Consider the following 18,344-nt stretch of genomic DNA (forward strand, 5'->3'; position numbering starts at 1 on the left):
ACTGTGTCCTATCCTAGGATCGGTGGTATTAGAGCACCGATCCACGCAGGTTCCGGCAGGGCACAGCGCGGTAATACTGCGCGGTGCCCTGCGATTGGCGCAATCGATGCGATCGGCGATCGTGCCAATCCGGGGTGTTCTTGCCGGTGCCTGGCGTTGCCAGGCACCAGACCAAGGATCGAGTACATCGGTACTCGATCCTAGCCTGTGACCTCATTGTTTCAGCCGCTTGGATTGGCTGAAACAATGAGAATGGCTGTGATTGGCTGTTCAGAATTGAACAGCCAATCACAGCGATCGAGAGGGCGGGTGGGCGGCGACAATGCCCTGGATGCCGAGGCCATCTCCCCCCAGGTAAGATGGCGTCGGAATTTTAATGCGATCACCGCCACTTAAGTCGCGGTATCGCATTAAAGGGCATGACGTACTATCCCGTCAAGGGTCAGATAGGCCCAGGGCACCTCGACGGGATAGTACGTCCAAGGTCACAGAGGGGTTAAATGAGAAGGTGTGTCCAAACTTTTGATCTGTACTGTATGTATAATACAGTATATAAATATATATATCTATATATATACTATATAAAGCTGAATGTGTGTGTGTGTGTGTGTGTATGTGTGTGTGTATGTCCGGGATTGGCATCTGCACCGTCGCAGCTACAGCCACAAAATTTTGCACAGTCACACGTCTGGACCCCGAGAGCGTCATAGGCTATATTGTGAGGCGAAATTTTAACCCCGCGCATTCCAATTCACCAAACAATTTTGCCCCTATCTACATAATGGGGAAAAAAGTGAAAGGAAAAGTGTTGGAAGCGTCGCAGCTACAGCAACAAAATTTTGCACAGTCACACGTCTGGACCCTGAGAGCATCATAGGCTACGTTGTGAGGTGAAATTTTAACCCCGCGCTTTCCAATTCACCAAACAATTTTGCCCCTATCTACATAATGGGGAAAAAGTGAAATGAAAAGTGTTGGAGGCGTCGCAGCTACAGCCACAAAATTTTGCACAGTCACACGTCTGGACCCCGAGAGCGTCATAGGCTATGTTGTGAGGTGAAATTTTAACTCCGCGCTTTCCAATTCACCAAACAATTTTTCCCCTATCTACATAATGGGGAAAAGTGAAAGGAAAAGTGTTGGAGGCAAATTGACAGCTGCCAGATGTGAACAAGTGGGACTTAAAGAGTGAGAGCGATGCCGCCAAAGAGTATATACCGTACAGTTGCTAAGGTGGGACCCCGACATGGGATACTCACCAAACACGGGGATATGAACACACACACAAAATGCGCCACACACTACCACATGCTTGAACACATATTACCCTCAGCACACATTTCACCACAAATACACCAACCTCGCCACATAAAAGTCAAAACACAAAAGTCGCCACTCAAAACTCACCACGCGCAGAACTCGCCACATGCAAAAACTAGGCAATTGCAAAACTCGCCACAAGTGCAAAACTCACCTCATGGAAAACTCGCCACACGCAAAACTTGCACACGTGGAAAAATTGCCACATGCACAAAAGTTGCAACACATGCAAAAGTTGCCTCACACAAAACTTGCACATACTCAAAAGGCACCACACATAAAACTCGCCACGCGCAAAATTCGCCATGCGCAAAACTTGCTGCACACAACTTGCTACACTAACCTGTCACATGCAACTCGACACACAAAAAGTTGCTACACGCATGTTGCCACACAAAACTCATCTCACAAAAGTCGCTACATGCATGTCGTCACACGCAACTCAACACACACAACTTGACAAACGAAACTCGCCCTAAAACACACACAAGTCTGGTATTATCCTTCAAAAATAAAAATCTGATTAATAAGCAGACAAACTACAACAAATGTACCATATAGGAAATACGGCAGCTGTCAGTCACATGACCTGTCTATTATGTGTATGTGTGAGCTAATATATACTGCCAGGGGGAGGGCTTCCTGTTGGCTGGGGATATATCAGGCTGCCAATTTAGCTTACAAATACTGAGGTAAAAATACTGAGCAAATAACGTGTGAACGAGGTCTAATACAGGAGGAGATGACACACAGGTATATACTATATACAGGGGAGATGACACACAGATATATACTATATACAGGAGAGATGACACACAGGTATATACTATATAGATGAGGAGATGACATACAGGTACATATATATACAGGAGGAGATGACATACAGGTATATACTATATACAGGAGGAGATGACATACAGGTACATATATATACAGGAGGAGATGACATACAGGTATATACTATATACAGGAGGAGATGACACACAGATATATACTATATACAGGGGAGATGACACACAGGTATATACTATATACAGGAGGAGATGACATACAGGTATATGCTATATATAGAAGATGACATGCAGGTATATACTATATACAGGAGGAGATGACACACAGATATATACTATATACAGGGGAGATGACACACAGGTATATACTATATACAGGAGGAGATGACATACAGGTATATACTATATATAGAAGGAGATGACATTCAGGTATATACTATATATAGGGAAGATGACACAGCAGGTAAATACTATATACAGGGGAGATGACATACAGGTATATACTATATACAGGAGATGACATACAGATGTATACTATATATAAGGGAGATGACAAACATGTATATACTGAGGTGATGAGGTGAAAATGAGAGGTGTGAGGTGAAAATGAAAAGGTGTGAGTGCAAAATGAGAGGAGTGAGGAAAAATAGTGGAGTGATCAGAAAATGACAGATGTGAGGTTGAAATGACAAGTGTTAGGGGGGAATGAGAGGAGTGAGGGAGAAAATGAAAGGTGCGAGGGAGAAAATGAGAGATGTGAGGGGGAAAATGAAAGATGTGATTGGGAAAATGAGAGGCGTGATGGGAAAATAAGAGAAGTGAGGTGCTATAACTAACCACAGATATTTACTATGCCCAGGCAACGCCGGGCTCTTCAGCTAGTATATATATATATATATGCACACACACACATACACACTAAATGCTGTAGAATAAAATCTCTCTACATATACAGTACATACACACGCCTCACAAAATTAGAATATCATCAAAAAGTTAATTCATTTCAGTTCATCAATACAAAAAGTGAAACTCATATATTAGATAGATCACTCTGTTTGTAATGACTCTATTTCAAGTGTTTATTTTTGTTAACCCCTTAGTGACAGAGCCAATTTGGTACTTAAAGGGAACCTGTCACCTGAATTTGGCGGGACTGGTTTTGGGTCATATGGGCGGAGTTTTCGGGTGTTTAATTCACCCTTTCCTTAACCGCTGGCTGCATGCTGGCTGCAATATTGGATTGAAGTTCATTCTCTGTCCTCCATAGTACACACCTGCACAAGGCAAGATTGCTTTGTGCAGGCGTGTACTATGGAGGACAGAGAATGAACTTCAATCCAATATTGCAGCCAGCATGCAGCCAGCGGGTAAGGAAAGGTTGAATCAAACACCCGAAAACTCCGCCCATATGACCCAAAACCAGTCCCGCCAAATTCAGGTGACAGAGTCCCTTTAATGACCGAGCCAATTTTTGCAATTCTGACCACTGTCACTTTATGAGGTTATAACTCTGGAACGCTTCAACGGATCCCACTGATTCTGAGATTGTTTTTTCGTGACATATTGTACTTCATGTTAGTGGTAACATTTCTTCGATATTACTTGCGATTATTTATGAAAAAAACGGAAATATGGCGAAAATTTTTAAAATTTAGCAATTTTCAAACTTTCTATTTTTATGCCCTTAAATCAGAGAGATATGTCACGAAAAATAGTTAATATATAACATTTCCCACATGTCTACTTTACATCAGCACAATTTTGGAAACAACTTTTTTTTTTGTTAGGGAGTTATAAGGGTTAAAAGTTGACCAGCAATTTCTCATTTTTACAACACCATTTTTTTTTAGGGACCACATCACATTTGAAGTCATTTTGAGGGGTCTATATGATAGAAAATAATGAAGTGTGACACCATTCTAAAAACTGCACCCCTCAAGGTTCTCAAAACCACATTCAAGAAGTTTATTAACCCTTTACGTGCTTCACAGGAACTGAAACAATGTGGAAGGAAAAAATGAACATTTAACTTTTTTTTGCAAACATCTTAATTCAGAACCATTTTTTTTATTTTCACATGTGTAAAAACAGTAATGTAACCATAAATTTTGTTATGCAATTTCTCCTAAATACGCCAATACCCCATATGTGGGGGTAAACCACTTTTTAGACGCACCGCAGAACTTAGAAGTGAAGGAGCGCCGTTTGACTTTTTCAATGCAGAATTGGCTGGAATTGAGATTGGACGCCATGTCGCGTTTGGAGAGCCCCTGATGTGCCTAAACAGTGGAAACTCCCCACAAGTGACACCATTTTGGAAACTAGACCCCTTAAGGAACTTATCTAGATGTGTGGTGAGCACTTTGAACCCCCAAGTGCTTCACAGAAGTTTATAACGTAGAGCCGTGAAAATAATAAATCGCTTTTGTTTACACAAAAATGATCTTTTCGCCCACAAATTCTTATTTTCACAAGGGTAACAGGAGAAATTAGACCACAAAAGTTGTTGTGCGATTTCTCCTGAATACGTCGATACCTCATATGTGGGGGAAAACCACTGTTTGGGCGCACCGCAGAGCTTGGAAAGGAAGGAGTGCCGTTTTACTTTTTCAATGTAGAATTGGCTGGAATTGAGATTGGACGCCATGTCACGTTTGGAGAGCCCCTGATGTGCCTAAACAGTGGAAACCCCCCACAAGTGACACCATTTTGGAAACTAGACCCCTTAAGGAACTTATCTAGATGTGTGGTGAGCACTTTGAACTCCCATGTGCTTCACAGAAGTTTATAACATAGAGCCGTGAAAAAAAAAAATCGCATTTTTTCTACAAAAATGATCTTTTTGCCCACAAATTTTTATTTTTACAAGGGTAACAGGAGAAATTAGACCACAAAAGTTGTTGTGCAATTTCTCCTGAGTACGTCGATACCCCATATGTGGGGGTAAACCACTGTTTGGGCGCACCGCAGAGCTTGGAAGAGAAAGAGTGCCGTTTTACTTTTTCAATGTAGAATTGGCTGGAATTGAGATCGGACGCCATGTCCCGTTTGGAGAGCCCCTGATGTGCCTAAACAGTGAAAATCCCCCACAAGTGACCCCATTTTGGAAACTAGACCCCCCAAGGAACTTATCTAGATGTGTGGTGAGAACTTTGAATGCCCAAGTGCTTCACAGAAGTTTAGAATGCAGAGTCGTGAAAATAAAAAATATTGTTTTTTTAACAAAAAAGATATTGTAGCCCCCAACTTTTTATTTTCACAAGGGTAACAGGAGAAATTGGACCACTAAAGTTGTTGTCCAATTTATCCTGAGTATGCTGATGCCCCATATGTGGGGGTAAACCACTGTTTGGGCGCACGGCAGAGCTCGGAAGGGAAGGAGCGCCGTTTTGGAATGCAGACTTAGATAGAATGGTCTGTGGGCGTTATGTTGCGTTTGCAGAGCCCCTGATGTACCTAAACAGTAGTAAGCCCCCACAAGTGACCCCGTTTTGGAAACTAGACCCCCCAAGGAACTTATATAGATGTGTGGTGAGAACTTTGAATGCCCAAGTGCTTCACAGAAGTTTATAATGCAGAGTCATAAAAAAATAAGTAAAAATAAAAAAAATTTCCACAAAAAAGACTTTGTAGCCCCCAAGTTTTTATTTTCACAAGGGTAACAAGAGAAATTGGACCCCAGAAGTTGTTGTCCAATTTATCCCGAGTACTCTGATGCCCCATATGTGGGGGTAACCCACTGTTTAGGTGCACGGCAGAGCTCAGAAGGGAGGGAGCACCATTTGACTTTTTGAGCGCAAAATTGGCTGTCGTGTTTGGAGACCCCCCTGATGTATCTAAACAGTGGAAACCCCCCAATTCTAGCTCCAACCCAACTCCAACACACCCCTAACCCTAATCCCAACCTGATCCATAATCCTAATCACTAACCCTAACCATAATCACAACCCTTACCCCAAAACAACCCTAATGTCAACCCTAACCATAACCCTAATCAAAACCCTAAATCCAACACACCCCTAATCCTAATCTCAACCCTAACCTCAAACCTAACCCTAATCCCAATACACCCCTAATCACAACCCTAACCTTAACCCTAATCCCAAACCTAACTCTAATCCCAAGCGTAACCCTAATGCCAACCCTAACCCTAATACCAACCCTAATCCAAACCCTAACCCTAATCCCAACTCTAACCCTAAATTTAGCCCTAGTCCTAACCCTAGCCCTAACCCTAGCCCTAACCCTAGCCCTACCCCTACTCCTACCCCTAACCCTACCCCTAGCCCTAACCCTACCCCTAACCCTACTCCTAACCCTACCCCTAACCTTACCCCTAGCCCTACCCCTAACCCTACCCCTAACCCTAGCCCTAACCCTAGCCCTAACCCTACCCCTAACTCTACCCCTACCCCTAACCCTACCCCTAACACTACCCCTAACCCTACCCCTACCCCTACCCCTAACCCTACCCCTAATTTTAGCCCCAACTGCTGTTCTCCTGCCGGCCAGCAGATGGAGACAGATGGCGGGCGCACTGCGCATGCGCCCACCATTTTCTTTTCCCCGGCGGCCAGGAGGAGCAGCAGGAGGATCCAGGGACACAGTTGAGTATAATAGGGTCCCCGAATCCCCCTATTTCTCTGTCCTCTGATGTGCGATCACATCAGAGGACATAGAATTGCACTTAACTTTTTTTTTTTTGTGATCGCCGGGAAACAGTTAATTACCGGCGATCGCAAAACAGGGGTCGGTAAAACCGACCCCGATCATGTTCTTTGGGGTCTCGGCTACCCCCGGCAGCCGAGACCCCAAAGATTCTCCCGGCGCCGGCCGCACTGCGCATGCGCCCGCCATTTTAAAGATGGCGGCGCCCACCGGGAGACACGAGGAGCACCGGGGGAGCCAGGTGAGTATTGGGGGGCCACCTGGGACCCCTTTTCTCTGTCCTCCGATGTGCGATCACATTGGAGGACAGAGAAATTAAAAAGAGATCGCGTTTTTTTTTTTTGCGATCGCCAGTAAACGGTTAATTACCGGCGATCGCAAATGCGGGGTGGGTAAAAAACCCCCCGAATCATGTTCTCTGGGGTCTCGGCTACCCCCGGCAGCCGAGACCCCGGAGAAAATCCGACTCTGGGGGGCGCTATTCACTTTTTCCACAGCGCCGTTAATTAACGGCGCTGTGGTTTAAGTACCCTTAGCGGCCGCCGTTAAAAGGCGTATCGGCGGTCGCTAAGGGGTTAACATTGACAATTATGGCTTACAGCCAATGAAAATCCAAACGTCATTATGTCAGTAAATTAGAATACTTTATAACACCAGCTTGAAAAAATGATTTTAAAATCTTCTAGAAATGTATGTTCAGTAAATGCACTCAGTACTTGGTCGGGGCTCCTTTAGCATGAATTACTGCATCAATGCAGCGTGGCATGGAGTTGATCAGTCTGTGACACTGCTGAGGTTTTATGGAAGCCCAGGTTGCTTTGATAGCAGCCTTCAGCTCGTCTACATTGTTGGGTCTGGTGTCTCTCATCTTCTTCTTGACAATACCCCATAGATTCTCTATGGGGTTAAGGTCACACAAGTTTGCTCGACAATCAAGCACAGTGATACTGTTGTTTTTAAACTAGGAATTGGTACTTTTGGCAGGGTGGACAGGTGCCAATTCCTGCTGGAGAATGAAATTTCCATCACCAATAAGCTTGTCAGTAGAGGGAAGCATGAAGTGGTAGACACTGCGCTGACTTTTGTCTTGATAAAACACAGTGGACCTACATCAGCAGATGACATAGTTCCCCAAACCATCACCGATTGTGATCATCGCCGATTGTGAAACCATCGCCGATTGTGTGGAAACTTCACACTAGATCTCAAGCAGCTTGGATTGTGTGCTTCTCCACTCTTCCTCCAGACTCTGGGACCTTGATTTCCAAAGTCTAGTGTGAAGTATCCACAATCAATGATGGTTTTGGGAGCCATGTCATCTGCTGGTGTAGGTCCACTGTGTTTTATCAAGACCAAAGTCAGCGTAGCCATCTACTAGGAAATTTTAGAGCACTTCATGATTCCCTCTGCCGACAAGCTTTTTGGAGATGGAAATTTCATTCTCCAGCAGGACCTGTCCACACTGCCAAAAGTACCAATATCTGGTTTACAAACAACAGTATCATCGTGCTTGATTGGCCAGAAAACTCACCTGACCTTAACCCCATAGAGAATCTATGGGGTATTGTCAAGAGGAAGATGAGAAACACCAAATCCAACAATGCAGATGAGCTGAAGGCTGCTATCAAAGCAACCTGGGCTTCCATAACACCTCAGCAGTGCCACAGGCTGGTTGCCTCCATGCCACGCTGCATTGATGCAGTAATTGATCCAGAAGGAGCTCTGACCAAGTACTGAGTGCATTTACTGAACATACATTTCAGTAGGCCAACATTTTGGATTTTAAAATCATTTTTCAAGCTGTTGTTATGAAGTATTCTAATTACTGAGATAATGACTGTTGTGTTTTCATTGCCATAATCATCAACATTAACAGAATTAAACACTTGCAATAGATCACTCTGTTTGTAATGACTCTAATATATGAGTTTCACTTTTTGTATTGGAGAACTGAAATAAAACAGGATTTTTGGTTACTTACCGTAAAACAGGGCTCAGGAATCTTTTTTTCTGCCAAGGGCCATTTGGATATTTATACCTTCCTTCAGGGGCCGTACAAACTCCGCCCACGAAGTACATTCTGACTGGCACTGGTTTCAGGATGTAATCTTTCATTACATGCCCTTCAGTATTCAGTAGTGAACACTGCATTCGTGTGCTAACAGAGCAACAAGAAATTAATGAGCTGGTTGTAATCAAAATACATCTCCCTGCCCAAGAATGCGGTCCCTGAGAATCTGCTTAGGGACCTGATAAAAGGTCATTGAGGGCCGAAAATGGCCCTGGGGCCTGAGGTTCCGCACCCCTGCCGTAAAATCTGTTTCTCGAAGCCTTCATTGGGGACGTTGGAACCATGGATGTATGCTGCTGCCTCTAGGAGGCTGATACTATGCACAAAAAAAGTTAGCTACTCCTCCGCAGTCTACATTCCACCGACCAACACTAGATTAATCAGTTAGTGAGAAAGCAGTATGAGAAGCATGGAGATAGAGAGAAAAACAGACAACTCAAACTGTAACAATATAACACAGAAAGAAGAGTTGATACTGGAAATTATAGGCCAGTAAGTCTAACCTCTATTGTTGGTAAAATATTTGAAGGGTTTCTGAGGGATGTTATTCTGGATTATCTCAATGAGAATAACTGTTTAACTCCATATCAGCATGGGTTTATGAGAAATCGCTCCTGTCAAACCAATCTAATCAGTTTTTATGAAGAGGTAAGCTATAGGCTGGACCACGGTGAGTCATTGGACGTGGTATATCTCGATTTTTCCAAAGCGTTTGATACCGTGCCGCACAAGAGGTTGGTACACAAAATGAGAATGCTTGGTCTGGGGGAAAATATGTGTAAATGGGTTAGTAACTGGCTTAGTGATAGAAAGCAGAGGGTGGTTATAAATGGTATAGTCTCTAACTGGGTCGCTGTGACCAGTGGGGTACCGCAGGGGTCAGTATTGGGACCTGTTCTCTTCAACATATTCATTAATGATCTGGTAGAAGGTTTACACAGTAAAATATCGATATTTGCAGATGATACAAAACTATGTAAAGCAGTTAATACAAGAGAAGATAGTATTCTGCTACAGATGGATCTGGATAAGTTGGAAACTTGGGCTGAAAGGTGGCAGATGAGGTTTAATAATGATAAATGTAAGGTTATACACATGGGAAGAAGGAATCAATATCACCATTACACACTGAATGGGAAACCACTGGGTAAATCTGACAGGGAGAAGGACTTGGGGATCCTAGTTAATGATAAACTTACCTGGAGCAGCCAGTGCCAGGCAGCAGCTGCCAAGGCAAACAGGATCATGGGGTGCATTAAAAGAGGTCTGGATACACATGATGAGAGCATTATACTGCCTCTGTACAAATCCCTAGTTAGACCGCACATGGAGTACTGTGTCCAGTTTTGGGCACCGGTGCTCATGAAGGATATAATGGAACTAGGGAGAGTACAAAGGAGAGCAACAAAATTAATAAAGGGGATGGGAGAACTACAATACCCAGATAGATTAGCGAAATTAGGATTATTTAGTCTAGAAAAAAGACGACTGAGGGGCGATCTAATAACCATGTATAAGTATATAAGGGGACAATACAAATATCTCGCTGAGGATCTGTTTATACCAAGGAAGGTGACGGGCACAAGGGGGCATTCTTTGCGTCTGGAGGAGAGAAGGTTTTTCCACCAACATAGAAGAGGATTCTTTACTGTTAGGGCAGTGAGAATCTGGAATTGCTTGCCTGAGGAGGTGGTGATGGCGAACTCAGTCGAGGGGTTCAAGAGAGGCCTGGATATCTTCCTGGAGCAGAACAATATTGTATCATACAATTATTAGGTTCTGTAGAAGGACGTAGATATGGGGATTTATTATGATGGAATATAGGCTGAACTGGATGGACAAATGTCTTTTTTCGGCCTTACTAACTATGTTACTATGTTACTATGATAAACATGGGAGGGTGCTGTGTCCCCAATGAAGGCTCAGAGAAACAGATTTTACGTTCAGCAACTAAAAATCCTGTTTTCTCTATCGCTTCGTTGGGGGATACAGGAACCATGGGATGTCCCAAAGCAGTTCCTGGGGAGGGAACAGGAGAAACTTCATTCAGGCCGGAGAAGTCACTACTGCCGCCTGCAAGATCCGTCTACCTAGGCTCGCATCCGCCGAAGCGTAGGTATGGATCCTGTAAAATTTGGCGAACGTGTGAATGCAAATCCAGGTGGCTGCTTGGTAAAGTTGTAGGGCAGATGCCCTACGTTGCACCGCCCGAAGGCGCCCACTGCCCGGGTAGAGTGAGCCTTAATCCCAGGTGAAGGCACTCTGCTCTTGACCTGGTAAGCCTCCAAAATTGCCGTCCGGATCCAGCAAACAATCGTGGCCTTGGAGGCCAGCAGACCTCTTTGCGCACCTTCTGGAATGACAAAAAGAGAATCTGTCTTCCTAAAGGGGGCGGTCCTAGCCAGATAGACCCGTACCGCCCTAACCTGGTCTAACATGTTCAGGGAACGCTCCAGAGGATGAGTCGGAATGAGACAAAGGGAAGGGAGGACAACATCTTCATTTAGATGAAAAGCGGACACCACCTTGGGATGTAAAGAAGGTAGACGCTGCAAAACCACCTTGTCCTGGTGTGGAACCAAGTATGGAGAGCAACAGGAAAGAGCTGCCAGTTCCGAGATGGAGGTGATGGCGACAAGAAACTCCACCTTCCAAGACAGAAAGGACAGAGTAGTCTTGGAGAGGTTCCAACAGAGAGCTCCTCAGGGCCTCCTGAACTAGATTGAGGTCCCAGGGATCCACAGGTGTGCGGTACAGGGGAGCCACATGCACTGACCCTTTAAGGAAAGTTCTGACCTGAGAACGAGAGGATAGGTTTTTCTGTAAAAGAATAGAAAGCGCTGACGCCTGACCCTTTTAAAGAACGAATTGCCAGATCAGTGTCGAGTCCTGCCTGGAGAAAAGCCAAAATAGAAGTAAAAGAGAAAAGGACATAGGCGCGATATGATTAGACTCGCACCATCTGAAATAGGCTTTCCAAGTCCGATTATAGACCCTTGAGGAAGACGGCTTCCTAGCCTGGATCATGGTGCGAGTAACAAGCCTGGCCGTTCTCAGAACCGCGGATTCAACAGCCACGCCGTTAAATTGAGCGACCGAGAATTCTGGTGGCAGATCGGTCCTTGGGACAGAAGATCCGGTCTGTCTGCTAGCCTCCAGGGGACGTCCTCGAGAAGTTTGACGATCTCTACGAACCAGGACCTTCTGGGCCAATCCAGGGCAATCAGATATAACTGGCACCCCTTCCACCTTGATCTTCTTCAACAGTCTTAGAAGAAGGGGGAGTGGAGGTAACAGGTACGGAAGAACAAACTGTGACCAGGGAATCGCTAGAGTGTCGGCGCCCATCGGGAGAGGATCGCTGGACCTGGAAACAAATAGTGGAACTTTTCTGTTCAGTTGGGATGCCATGAGGTCCATATCTGGAGTACCCTATCGAAGGCAAACCTGATGGAAGACTTCCTGATGCAGGGACCACTGTCCCGCCATGAGACCCTGGCGGCTGAGCAAGTCGGCAGCCCAATTGTCCACGCTGGGGATATGCACTTCGGACATTGCCGGAACCGTCACCTCTGCCCAGAGGAGAATCTTGTACACGTCGGCCATCGCCAAAGGGCTCCGGGTCCCCCTTGGTGATTGACATATGCCACTGCTGTGACATTGTCCGTCTGAGTTCAGATTGGCAGACCCCTGAGAAGCTTCTCCCAGTGATGGAGAGACAGAAGGATGCCCTTTTCTCAAGGATGTTGATCAGCAGAGAGGATTCCTCTGCTGAGAAGGCTGGTGTCTGTCGTCACCACCTGCCAGTGGATGGGAAGAAAGGACCGACCCTGAAAGATAAGAGGGGATAACGGCCACCAATTGAGAGATCGTTTGACTCGGGAGGAGAGCCGAATTGGACTATCCAGGCAGAGGACAGACCTGTTCCACTGAGATAGGATGGCCTGCTGGAGTGGTCCTGAATGGAACTGCGCAAAAAGAATTGCTTCCGACGCTGCCACCATCTTTCCCAGAACCGTCAGTGCTGAGCAGAAAGAAGGAAACCGAGGGCCCTATAGCAAGTGAACTCCTTGCTCGAGGATTGCGCTCTTCTCTTTGGGAAGAAAGACCCTTGTCTGATGGGTGTTGAACAGCATGCCTAGAAAAATGAGGCGCTGGGTCGAAACAAGACAAGACTTTGCCCTGTTGACTAGCCATCCGAACCAGGACAGGGTGTTGAGAACAATGGCCAGGCTTTCCTGGGCCTGAGAAAATGATGGAGCCTTGATGAGAATGTCATCGAGGTAAGGAATCAGCACTAAACCTCTGATCCGCAGAATGCCCATTAACGCTGCCATGATTTTTGTGAAAACCCTGGGAGCGGTTACGAGGCCGAACAGCAGGGTGATGAACTGAAAATGATCCTGCTGTACTGCAAAATACAGAAATCTTTGATGTCCTGGGAAAATAAAGACATGAAGATAGGCATCTTGGATGCCTATGGAGCACAAGAATTCCTGCGCCTTCATGGGAGCAATTACTGAACAATCCATCTTGAAATGTCGAAGGCGGGCCCGTTTGTTCAGCAGCTTTAGGCCAAGGATGGGCCAAACCGTGCCATCCTTCTTCAGCACCACAAATAGGTTTGAATAAAACCGTATGAAGCGTTCCTGGTCTGGGAAGGGAAAAATAACTCCTGACCTAAGAAGGGAGGCAATGGATGCAAAGAAACCGGGAACCAGAGAGGCATCTCTTGGAGGAAGGGATTTGTAGAATCGATCTCGGTGCTGCGCAACGAAATCAATTTTGTACTCACTGACCCATGCATCCTCCACTGAGGTGAGCCAAACGCCTTTGAAAAGACAGAGGTGACTGCCCAGCCTGGGAGATACGCCGGGATCTTGAAATGAGTCATGCCAACGAATATCTACCAGGTCTGGATCTGGCAGATCTACTCTGGATGTTACGGGGATGCCAGGAAGGGGTGGGTTTAAACTAAGCCTATTTCCTATCCTAGTGAGCCTGCGGCCTCTCTCGGCAGTAAAAGTCCTCCGTCGCAGAAAAACTGTGAAAGGAGCGAAAGGGCCGAAACTGATGCTTTAAAGGACGGCGAGGTTTGGATTGAGGAAGGAGGGATCTCGTGCCCCCAGTGGTCTCCTTACTAATTTGGTCCAACTGGGAACCAAACAGACGGGAACCCTGGAAAGGCAAGCTTGTAAGGGACTTTTTTGAAGACAAGTCCACCTGCCAGGCCTTAAGCCAAACAGTCTGTCGAATGGCCACGATATTACTGGATGCCTGAGCCGCACATGAGGCGGCGTCCAGGGAGGCAGATACCATATACTTCCCTGCATGATAAATCTGGTCTGCGAGGTTGGCCAATTCCTCCGGACGACCTCCAGCAAGAATGCCCTGACGAAGTTGTTTAGCCCATGCAGCTATTGACTTTGACACCCAAGTAGAGGCAAACACCGGGCGTAATGTAGAAGCGGCCACTTCAAAGGCTGACTTTGCGACAAATTCTATGATCCTGTCATTGGAGTCCTTGAGGGATGCCCCATTTGTCAGCAGGAGGACCGTGTTGGTGGACAGTCTGGAGACTGGCGGGTCCACAGTAGGAGAGGTTGTCCAGTTAGCCATGAGCTCAAGGGCGAAGGGGTATAGGATGCTGAGGCACTTCCCTCTTTGGAAGCGTCTGGTAGGGTTCTTCCTTTCCATGGCAAGAATGTCTGACAGTGCATCCGAAACTGCTTCGCCTGACTCAAGGGAGGATCAAGCAGCAGAACGCCGGGAGAGACCGGGGGAAGAGATGGAGCGGGAAGAGGACCTGGAATGACGCGCCTGTCTGAATCTCTTACGGCCTGTGATGGAAGACACCTTCAATGAATCCTACGACCCACTAGTAACGGCGGAGGCCAGAAGGGGCAACCTGTCAAGAATGGACACCAGGGTCTGCGACACTTTGGTAAGGTCTGCCACGGACTGATACAGAGAGGAAGCCCACACTGGGATAGGGGCATTGCTCTTACCTGGGGCAGAAGGAGACTCCTGGGTGGTAGGCAAAGGGGGGTTGCTGCAGTCCTGAAAGAGGGGAGACGACTGACCTGAAGGGAGTTTGCATTTACACAAAGAGCATACAAAGTGTCTAACAAGAGCAGAGGAGAAGAAGAAGAGGAAGCAGGAGGACGAGAACGCTCTCCTTTAGTATTAGGCATGAAGACCCACTAACTGACCTACTATCTAATGCTAGAAGGTTAGGGGGCAGGAAGAGAATGCAGAGGAGAGGGTCAATCTGCAGAGCAGAGCTACTCACAGTAAGATGCAGTCTGCTTCCAAAAGTAAAGGAGATGCAGGTCCCGCAGGAAACAAATCAGCATCTGTATCCACAAGAAAAAGTGGCAACTGCAAGGAGGGCGCAGGGCAAAAATGCACACTGCAGGAGGGAGAGCGAAGGCTGATGGAAGAATCCTGCTTTCTGGGGCCAGAATAAAGGGGGGAGAGCTACCCGCCCGGTCCGGGCAGAGAAAGATGGCAATGGAGCAGGGCTTTGCCTAAGGAGTGGGTAAAGCTTACCGCCAGGAGCCAAAAGAGGAAGTGAGAAGAGTCGGGCGGGAGAAAAGCCCGCCCAAAGAGCAGAAAAGATGGGGGGAGGAGCCAACGCCAAAAACTAGGCCCCGAGAGAAGCCGGGACCTAGATTAAAAACAATGACCACTGGAGCAGGGGGAAGCGGCGCAGAGGTCCTAAAAGCACAACAAAAAGGTAGCCCAGCACCTCAATTCGCAGGAAAACTAGGGGATAATGGCCCATTCTAAAATGGACCCCAAATCTCCAAACACATAAAATTAGAGGAAATATTTTTATTTTTTTTCTTCCTTCATTCCTTGTCTTCTTCTTTAACTTGAATCTTCCTATGGGAACTTCTCGTCGCCTCTGGGGAAGAGAGCGACAGAGAAGTACCTCTCCATCCAGGAATGTCAGACATCCAAAATTGCTGCGTTGCGGGACGTCTACGCCTCTTAACACCGACAGGCTCTAGTGGGCGAGTGGATGGGAAACGGGGGCCAGGATCAGATCCGGATCACCTAAACAAGCTTCTGTGTAAGTGGTTGGGGTCCTGCCGACTAAACCTATTAGGATACGTGGTGGCAGTACACGCAGTACTCAGTCTCTACGTGGGTGTGCAGTTGTGACTATTCACACTGTATCCCTTCAGAGGTAGATCCATCTGAAAAAGAAGAGACGTTACTGGAAAATGCTGAAAACCGAGGTAGATATGGGTTTAGTGAAAGACTTGTGTCCACCTCCTACTGACTCTAAGCTAAAACTGATTAATCTATTGTTGGGGTGTATACTGCGGAGGATGAGGTAACTTTTTTTGTCAGGGAAGAAATGAGGAATCCAGCTCAACGAGATAGTGAAAAAACTCTTCTTTATTCACTTGAAAAAGGTGTTCATTGGAGGATAAAAACATCAGCCATTACAAAGATTAAAATGCGATATCAACGCGTTTTTGGTGATCAAACACCTATATATACATATATATATATATATCCTGTCATAGAAATATGCGGCAGCACTCACCGATCCTGGAGTGAGGAAAGTCTTTATTGAGACATGTGATAATACATCTTCACGGCTCGGGGGATGTGCAGTGACAGCAGGAATGTGCAGGGGTCGACGACGGCCGTTTCGCGCTGTATCTAGCACTTCTACGGGTCCAACCCCCTGTGAAACCTGCAGTCTCAGGACAGATGTTAAAATGTTAAATTACTGCTAGACATGCATTCATACCTATACATACAGTGGGGCAAAAAAGTATTTAGTCAGTCAGCAATAGTGCAAGTTCCACCACTTAAAAAGATGAGAGGCGTCTGTAACTTACATCATAGGTAGACCTCAACTATGGGAGACAAACTGAGAAAAAAAAATCCAGAAAATCACATTGTCTGTTTTTTTAACATTTTATTTGCATATTATGGTGGAAAATAAGTATTTGGTCAGAAACAAAATTTCATCTCAATACTTTGTAATATATCCTTTGTTGGCAATGACAGAGGTCAAACGTTTTCTGTAAGTCTTCACAAGGTTGCCACACACTGTTGTTGGTATGTTGGCCCATTCCTCCATGCAGATCTCCTCTAGAGCAGTGATGTTTTTGGCTTTTCGCTTGGCAACACGGACTTTCAACTCCCTCCAAAGGTTTTCTATAGGGTTGAGATCTGGAGACTGGCTAGGCCACTCCAGGACCTTGAAATGCTTCTTACGAAGCCACTCCTTCGTTGCCCTGGCGGTGTGCTTTGGATCATTGTCATGTTGAAAGACCCAGCCACGTTTCATCTTCAATGCCCTTGCTGATGGAAGGAGGTTTGCACTCAAAATCTCACGGTACATGGCCCCATTCATTCTTTCATGTACCCGGATCAGTCGTTCTGGCCCCTTTGCAGAGAAACAGCCCCAAAGCATGATGTTTCCACCACCATGCTTTACAGTAGGTATGGTGTTTGATGGATGCAACTCAGTATTCTTTTTCCTCCAAACACGACAAGTTGTGTTTCTACCAAACAGTTCCAGTTTGGTTTCATCAGACCATAGGACATTCTCCCAAAACTCCTCTGGATCATCCAAATGCTCTCTAGCAAACTTCAGACGGGCCCGGACATGTACTGGCTTAAGCAGTGGGACACGTCTGGCACTGCAGGATCTGAGTCCATGGTGGCGTAGTGTGTTACTTATGGTAGGCCTTGTTACATTGGTCCCAGCTCTCTGCAGTTCATTCACTAGGTCCCCCCGCGTGGTTCTGGGATTTTTGCTCACCGTTTTTGTGATCATTCTGACCCCACGGGGTGGGATTTTGCGTGGAGCCCCAGATCGAGGGAGATTATCAGTGGTCTTGTATGTCTTCCATTTTCTAATTATTGCTCCCACTGTTGATTTCTTCACTCCAAGCTGGTTGGCTATTGCAGATTCAGTCTTCCCAGCCTGGTGCAGGGCTACAATTTTGTTTCTGGTGTCCTTTGACAGCTCTTTGGTCTTCACCATAGTGGAGTTTGGAGTCAGACTGTTTGAGGGTTTGCACAGGTGTCTCTTTATACTGATAACAAGTTTAAACAGGTGCCATTACTACAGGTAATGAGTGGAGGAAAGAGGAGACTCTTAAAGAAGAAGTTACAGGTCTGTGAGAGCCAGAAATCTTGATTGTTTGTTTCTGACCAAATACTTATTTTCCACCATAATATGCAAAAAAAATGATAAGAAAACAGACAATGTGATTTTCTGGATTTTTTTTTCTCAGTTTGTCTCCCATAGTTGAGGTCTACCTATGATGTAAATTACAGACACCTCTCATCTTTTTAAGTGGTGGAACTTGCACTATTGCTGACTGACTAAATACTTTTTTGCCCCACTGTATTTCACTACAAGTTTATTAAATACTCAAATTACAAATTCGTATAATTGAAATCTAGTGACCTCAGATATGGGGAACACATATGGCTACTTTCTTCTTAAATAC

The 18,344-nt window shown here is 45.7% G+C and overlaps 1 protein-coding gene across 1 annotated transcript in view; it reads right to left on the reverse strand.

Annotated features, from left to right (window-relative positions):
• LOC138663657 (oocyte zinc finger protein XlCOF22-like) overlaps positions 1-16,608 on the reverse strand; it is a 71,986-nt gene extending 55,378 nt beyond the window's left edge. The window contains exon 1 of the mRNA XM_069749938.1: positions 16,415-16,608. The gene's annotated coding sequence lies outside the window, so the exon portion shown is untranslated. The remainder of the gene's footprint in view (positions 1-16,414) is intronic.
• Between the last annotated feature and the right edge of the window lie 1,736 nt (positions 16,609-18,344).

This window comes from Ranitomeya imitator, chromosome 2 (genome assembly GCF_032444005.1).
Source record: "Ranitomeya imitator isolate aRanImi1 chromosome 2, aRanImi1.pri, whole genome shotgun sequence".
NCBI lineage: Eukaryota > Metazoa > Chordata > Amphibia > Anura > Dendrobatidae > Ranitomeya > Ranitomeya imitator.